Raw genomic sequence first — 7734 nt, 5'->3', positions numbered from 1 at the left:
TACACAGAGACGATAACAGTATCGCTTTCAGAAACGTGCACTTTGAAACCCGTTTTCAGATGTTTGTGTTTCCAGGCCCCAAAACGCCGCCGTCGTGTGAATCAACGGCCAGAAACGCTTGAAGAGTTCTCCATGTTTAGTTGAAAGCAGTGTCATGTAAACGCCTCAGTTTGTACTGTGTGTATCACTGTATTACTCCACTAAACCACATCAAGTGTTTTCAGGACCGTTCACACAGAACTCTTCTTCCAGTCACTGCGAGTCTTTTCCACTGTTTCCTATAAAACATGCGATATGATCGTGTGTGTTTGATTGGAGTGTGTTGTCCTCATCCCACTGTGTTGCTTAAAGGAGCCGTTCACACAGAAGGACGCCGGTCTTCAGACGCGGTTTTGCGCCGTATTTCTGGAATACCGTGTGCAAAATAAGCGCAACAGTCAAACGCGTCCGGCTAGTGCGTTTACACAGAAGACACTGGAGCGCAGTGGGATGGAGAAGTGTGTTCTGTGTGAACCTGCTCATTATATAACACTGAATCTGCGACGGTTCAATCAGGAACGGCCCTTCAATCAGACGTGTGTGTGTGTGTGTGAAAGACGATCTTTAACTCTGTATCTGCTGATTTGCTCCGTGACTGTAGATGAATCATGTTATTCCCGATGTTTCTAGCAGCTTTAATGGCATGTGCACTGACTGTAGTGAATGTGTGTTTGTGCGCGTAGATTCTCAGTCACTACATGACACACAATAAAGATTAAAACCAGATGTGTGTGTTTCTGGACTGTAGTTTCTGTCGGAGACGCTGATGTTCCTGTCGGGTTTCTCTGCGGCTCGCAAGACTGTGTGAAAATGGAAAGAAAAAAATTAACAAGAAAATAAATTAGATTAGTTTTAAATTAATTAATAGAAAACTGATAAAAAAAAATAAAAAAAAATGGTTAATAATTTGTAAAATTACATTAAAATAGAAAATGATTAATATAAATAAAAATAAGATTAAAATTGAATAAATAATAGCTGACATTTAATAGAAAAAAGATACATAATAATGTAGTTTCTGGGAACTATTTTTAGATTTGTAATATATATTATAAATCTATATATATACACTCACCTAAAGGATTATTAGGAACACCTGTTCAATTTCTCATTAATGCAATTATCTAATCAACCAATCACATGGCAGTTGCTTCAGTGCATTTAGGGGTGTTGTCCTGGTCAAGACAATCTCCTGAACTCCAAACTGAATGTCAGAATGGGAAAGAAAGGTGATTTAAGCAATTTTGAGCGTGGCATGTAGTGATGGCAAAATGAGGCTTCCTGAACCACTGAGACCTCGCAGTCCATTGCTTCAGCCAAAGGTTAATTACTCGAAGCTTCATTCAGCATTGCTCACTAGTGACACCTAGCTACTGTGCAAAGAAATAGCAGACAAATTAATTCATTCTGAACCAGTGTTCAGAGCCACGCCCCCCCTCCCTCCCTAATTTTATAAAAATAAAAATAAAAAAAAATAATAAAAAAATGTATATTTTATAAAATACTTTTAGAAATAAAAATATTTATTTGTAATGTAAATATACAAATAAATATTTATATTTATTTGTATATTTTTATTTAAATGTATATTTTATAAAAATATTTTTATAAATACAAATATTTATTTATTTATTTTGTACTCACTGTTGATGTCTGTAACCTTTCATTTGCAATAATAAAAAGACATGATCAGACATTTGTCCATTACTGTGTATAATATAAAATATGTATCTTTCTCTGTCTGAATTTACTTGTGCAGAGTCACACACACAGTTTATTAATTATTCATACATTTTTTGGATAGTGACAGTATGAACAACAACAGTGACACTGTGTTGAGTGCAGTGCTTATGTTAGAGGGAGTGTAATAAAGTAAATTTATTAATTTAGCAGATTATAGATAACAGATTAAAGTAAACTGCAACAGAATAGTCTTACAATAGGATTACAATAGATTTTTTATTGAGAAACAGAATTATTTCAAGTGTGTTGGGGTTTAGACGATTCCTCTTCTTGGACAAAATCTCTCTAGCCTTGGAAAATATCCTTTCACAAGGAACAGAGGATGCAGGGGAACATAAAAATGCCAGCTGGTATAAATGAGGACACTGATGCTTCTGTTGAGCCCAGACAGGGGAGGATTCCCTCTTTCTTGCTGGCTCCATTACCAGGAAAAAGAAGAGTCACAAAAAGCAAACACATCCAAAAAGGGCAATCCAAATCAAAAAGCAGTCCAGTCCAGATGCAAAAATCCAGAGCAATCCAAATAATCTTATCTAATTAATATAACAAGACTATAATATAGCTAGGCCTACTATAATAATAATATAGCCTACTATAACTATTCTAACCTGATATTGTAATAATATACAGCCCTCACATATGACACAACAGTTATCATCTAACTCTCTGACTCTCTGACACTACTACAACTTCTTCTACTACTCCTGACAACACCCACAAGGAGGCGCGAGTTTCGAACCGCCTTTTATCCGGAAGCGACACTCAGACCGAACCGATGATGTATCCACACAAACCGAGGCCTCGTTTGTCATTAGTCACGTGATTTTCACGTTAACAACACAAGCCTCGAATCGCGGCTTCATCTGGCACGCCCACTTTTTCTCGACACACGCTCCGACGCCTCGGTTCAAATGTCCCATCACAAGTGGCATGGTTGTTGGTGCCAGACGGGCCGGTCTGAGTATTTCACAATCTGCTCAGTTACTGGGATTTTCACGCACAACCATTTCTAGGGTTTACAAAGAATGGTGTGAAAAGGGAAAAACATCCAGTATGCGGCAGTCCTGTGGGCGAAAATGCCTTGTTGATGCTAGAGGTCAGAGGAGAATGGGCCGACTGATTCAAGCTGATAGAAGAGCAACTTTGACTAAAATAACCACTCGTTACAACCGAGGTATGCAGCAAAGCATTTGTGAAGCCACAACACGCACAACCTTGAGGCGGATGGGCTACAACAGCAGAAGACCCCACCGGGTACCAGTCATCTCCACTACAAATAGGAAAAAGAGGCTACGATTTGCACGAGCTCACGAAAATTGGACAGTTGAAGACTGGAAAAATGTTGCCTGCTCTGATGAGTCTTGATTTCTGTTGAGACATTCAGATGGTAGAGTCAGAATTTGGCGTAAACAGAATGAGAACATGGATCCATCATGCCTTGTTACCACTGTGCAGGCTGGTGGTGGTGGTGTAATGGTGTGGGGGATGTTTTCTTGGCACACTTTAGGCCCCTTAGTGCCAATTGGGCATCGTTTAAATGCCACGGCCTACCTGAGCATTGTTTCTGACCATGTCCATCCCTTTATGACCACCTTGTACCCATCCTCTGATGGCTACTTCCAGCAGGATAATGCACCATGTCACAAAGCTCGAATCATTTCAAACTGGTTTCTTGAACATGACAATGAGTTCACTGTACTAAAATGGCCCCCACAGTCACCAGATCTCAACCCAATAGAGCATCTTTGGGATGTGATGGAACGGGAGCTTCGTGCCCTGGATGTGCATCCCACAAATCTCCATCAACTGCAAGATGCTATCCTATCAATATGGGCCAACATTTCTAAAGAATGCTTTCAGCACCTTGTTGAATCAATGCCACGTAGAATTAAGGCAGTTCTGAAGGTGAAAGGGGGTCAAACACAGTATTAGTATGGTGTTCCTAATAATCCTTTAGGTGAGTGTATATATATATACTGCCATTCAAAAGTTTGGGATCAGAAGTCATAAGTCTCTTCTGCTCACCAATGCTGCATTTATTTCATTAAAAATACAAAAGAAACTGTAATATTGTGAAATATTATTACAATTTAAAACAGCAGTTTTCTATGTGAATATATAGTGTAATTTATTCCTGTGATCAAAGCTGAATTTTCAGCATCATTACTCCAGTCTTCAGTGTCACATGATCCTTCAGAAATCACTCTAATATGATGATTTGATGCTCAAGAAACATTTATGATTATTATCAGTGTTGAAAACAGTTGTAAAAAAAAAAAATCTGGATTCTTTGATTAATAGGAAGTTCAAAAGAACAGCATTGATCTGAAGTAATGCTTTTGTAACATTAAACACTACCGGTCAAAAGTTTGGGAAATCAATACTTTAGTTCAGCATGGATGCATTAAATTGATCAAAAGTTACAGTAAAGACATTTAAAATGTTACAAAAGACTCAAAATATTGAAATAGAACTTTCTATTCTTCAAAGAATCCTGAAAAAATGTGTACATAACTGTTTAAAGGTGCTGTATGTAGGATCCAGCGGCCTCTAGCGGTGATGTTTCAGATTGCAACAACAGCGCTCGTGCTCGTGAAAAGCAATAAAGTTACAACTGTAGTCTTTCACATCAGATAACGTTAGCAAATGGTCGGCGTTAGCTGTCGAACTAATGATGTCTAACTTGAGCCAACTAAAGCACAAAATCACAATATATTTTACATGCTTTGAAGTATTGTTAGCTTACCTGTCCAAAAGGATGAAAGCCAACTCAGGGTCTGTTTTTATACCTAAAACAAAGCGGAGGTCTCTCCATAATTCAAACGCTCTGCCAATGTTGATCCGTGTTTTCGTCCTGAGTCGATCCGATTGACGTTTGGCCTGACGAGCTTCAGCAGATAAAAAAATATATATATATATATATTTTTTTTTTTGGGGGGGGGGGGGGGGGGGGGGAGTTTGTGTTGGAGTCTGTGTTGTGCTGGACTGGAGGCAGGTCGTTTTTTGGTGTTATCAGACTCCATGTCCGTCGCAATAGACATATATATATAACGGAGAGGCTCGGGAGAGCGCATGCACGTCACATCCGGTGGATTTCGCAGAAAATCCGACCCGGAGACTTCACATAAAAATAGGAATACTGGCCTTCAGAGGTAATAGCAAAACGCGAAAAGTGGATCATTGTAATGTGTGATTACAACCCCTTCACAGACGGGCAATAAAAAAAGGATTCATTTTATAAAAAAAGTTACATACAGCACCTTTAATAATCATAAATGTTCCTTGATCATCAAATCATCATATTAGAGTGATTTCTGAAGGATCATGTGACACTGAAGACTGGAGTAATGATGCTGAACATCAGCTTTGATCACAGGAATAAATTACACTTTACTATATATTCACAGTTATCTTAAATGGCCATATTTCACAATATTACTGTTTTTATTTTTGTATTTTTAATTAAATAAATGCAGCCTTGGTGAGCAGAAGAGACTTCTTTTAAAAACATTAGAAATCTCAGCGATCCCGAACTTGCTCGTCAGTGTTTACGGCCGATATTGTGTTTCTGTAACCGAGAACTGACTCTAAACTACTGGATTAAACTCAGATCCTCTAGAATATCAGTGCGTGTGTAGAATTAAAGTTTGAGTGAAACACACACTCATGAGAAGGAAGGCACACACTGTTGAGTGCATCTGGCAGAGCCACGGTGATGTGTGTGTAATAAGGCACAGTAACCTCTAGGTGGCGCTAGTGTTCATGAACAGTTTTATCATGTTTATCACTGCAGATTTCCATGAACGGTGGGAATGTTTACATCTAATGTTGGTCTCACAAACACACTAAAGAGCAAATCTGACAAATCTGTTTTTTGTTCTTCTCATGTCAGTAATGTTCTGAAGAGATGATGATGATGATGATGATGATGATGAAGGACGGCAGAGGCACTGGCTCCTCTTCATCACTTTCATCAGTGTGTGGGTGTGTAATGTCTTGGGTATTGTGTAATATCAGAATTATGAAATGACTGATGTTAAATGTAATGCTATTTGTAAATGTAATGTTTTGTGTTGTATGGATGAAGTGTGTGTGTGTGTGTGTTTGTGTGAGTGTGTGTGGACCCTTTACAGTCTATGGTGTGGACCCGCTCTCTCGAAACATCGGTCACACTTTACCATAAGCTTCATTAGTTAACTAACTAAACTATGAGCGATACATTTGTTACTGTATTTATTAATGTTAGTTAATTCAAAATACAGTCATTCATTGTTAGTTCACAGTGCATTAACTAATGTTAACAAGATTTTAATAAAGTATTTTATTAATATACATACAATATATATTAATATATATACAAATATTAATAAATGCTGTATAAGTGCAGGTCATTATTAGAATACTAATTAATGTAGTTAACTAATGAACCTTATTGTAAAGTGTGACCTAAACATGTATTTATCGTCTCATTAATATAACTCGCTAATCTGTCGGTGGTTCAGCACACACACACACACCGCGTGACCGGACTGATACACACTGTTTTCGACACACAGATTTGAAGAGATCTGATGTTGTTCTTCAGGATCTCCTGCAAAGACAGTCACACTCTTCACGGATCATCGAGGATTCTCTGGAGAAGTTCACTCGCTTCTCCTCAGAGGCGGCGGGTCAAAGGTCGAGTCTCGAGCTCATGATGTCATACAACTGATATTTCAGCATTCCTCTCATAGTCTCACTCGTTCACCTGTCCGTCTGACTGAGACATGCCCTCTCTGCTACACACACACACACACACACACACACACACACACACACACACACACACACACACACACACACACACACACACACACACACACACTCCTCATTCTTCATCATTTACATCAGCACTAAGATGACAGAAGTCTCTTCTGCTTCACAAAGGCTGCATTTATTTGATTAAAATGTAAAAAAAGATTTTTAAAAAACATTAATATTGTTAAATATTATTATAGTGTAAATCAACTGTTCTCTATGTGAATATATAGTAAAGTGTAATTTATTCCTGTGATCAAAGCTGAATTACTCCAGTCTTCAGTGTCACATGATCCTTCAGAAATTATGATTTGATGCTCAGGAAACTTATGATTATTATCAATGTTGAAAACAGTTATTTACATTCTTATTTCAGGATTCTCTGATGAATAGAAAGTTGAAAAGAACAGCATTTATCTGAAATCTAAAGCTTTTGTAACATTAAACACCGCCGTTCAAAAGTTTAAGGTCAGTAAGAAACTTTATTTTATTTTTTGGGGGAAAGAAATGAAAGAAATCAATACTTTTATTCATCAAGGACGAGTTAAACTGATCAAACGTTACAGTAAAGACATTTATAATGTTAGAAAAGATTCTGTTTCAGATAAATGCTGTTCTTTTGAACTTTCTATTCGTCAGAGAAACCTGAAATAAAAATGTGAATAACTGTTTTCAACACTGATAATAATCATAAATGTTTCTTGAGCATCAAATCATCATATTAGAGTGATTTCTGAAGGATCATGTCAGGAATTTGATCTTTGATCACAGGAATAAATTACATTTTAAAATATATCAAAATAGAAAACAGTCATTTCAATAATTTTCATAATATTTCACAATATTACTGTTTGATTTATGATGTTGTTGTTGTTGTTTTAATCAAATAAATGCAGCCTTGAGCAGAAGAGGCTTCTTTATAAAACATTAAAGATCTCCCCGATCCCGAGCGGTAGACTGGTAGAGTACACACTGCATATTTTTAACTTTCAAATCATCAAATTCAATCGCAAGCTGGTTTTCCTGGCTTTAAATATGTAAAATAAGCACATTCACATGTTCAGCGAGTAACTTTATCTGTGCCAGAGGCTCGGGAACATCATTTCCCTGCAGAGACACACACTACGCAAATCATGTTCAGCTGGACTGCACTTT

The 7734-nt window shown here is 37.4% G+C and overlaps 1 protein-coding gene across 4 annotated transcripts in view; it reads left to right on the top strand.

Annotated features, from left to right (window-relative positions):
• The window catches only part of smarca4b (SWI/SNF related BAF chromatin remodeling complex subunit ATPase 4b), a 37950-nt gene extending 37186 nt beyond the window's left edge, over positions 1–764 (top strand). For all 4 annotated transcript variants that reach the window (XM_084425107.1, XM_084425106.1, XM_084425105.1 and 1 more), the window contains exon 33: positions 1–764. This exon is cut by the window's left edge and continues 1484 nt beyond it. The gene's annotated coding sequence lies outside the window, so the exon portion shown is untranslated.
• Positions 765–7734: the final 6970 nt, after the last annotated feature.

Source organism: Rutilus rutilus, assembly GCF_951802725.1.
Source record: "Rutilus rutilus genome assembly, chromosome: 12".
Taxonomy (NCBI): domain Eukaryota; kingdom Metazoa; phylum Chordata; class Actinopteri; order Cypriniformes; family Leuciscidae; genus Rutilus; species Rutilus rutilus.
This window is presented reverse-complemented; position numbering and strand designations above follow the sequence as displayed.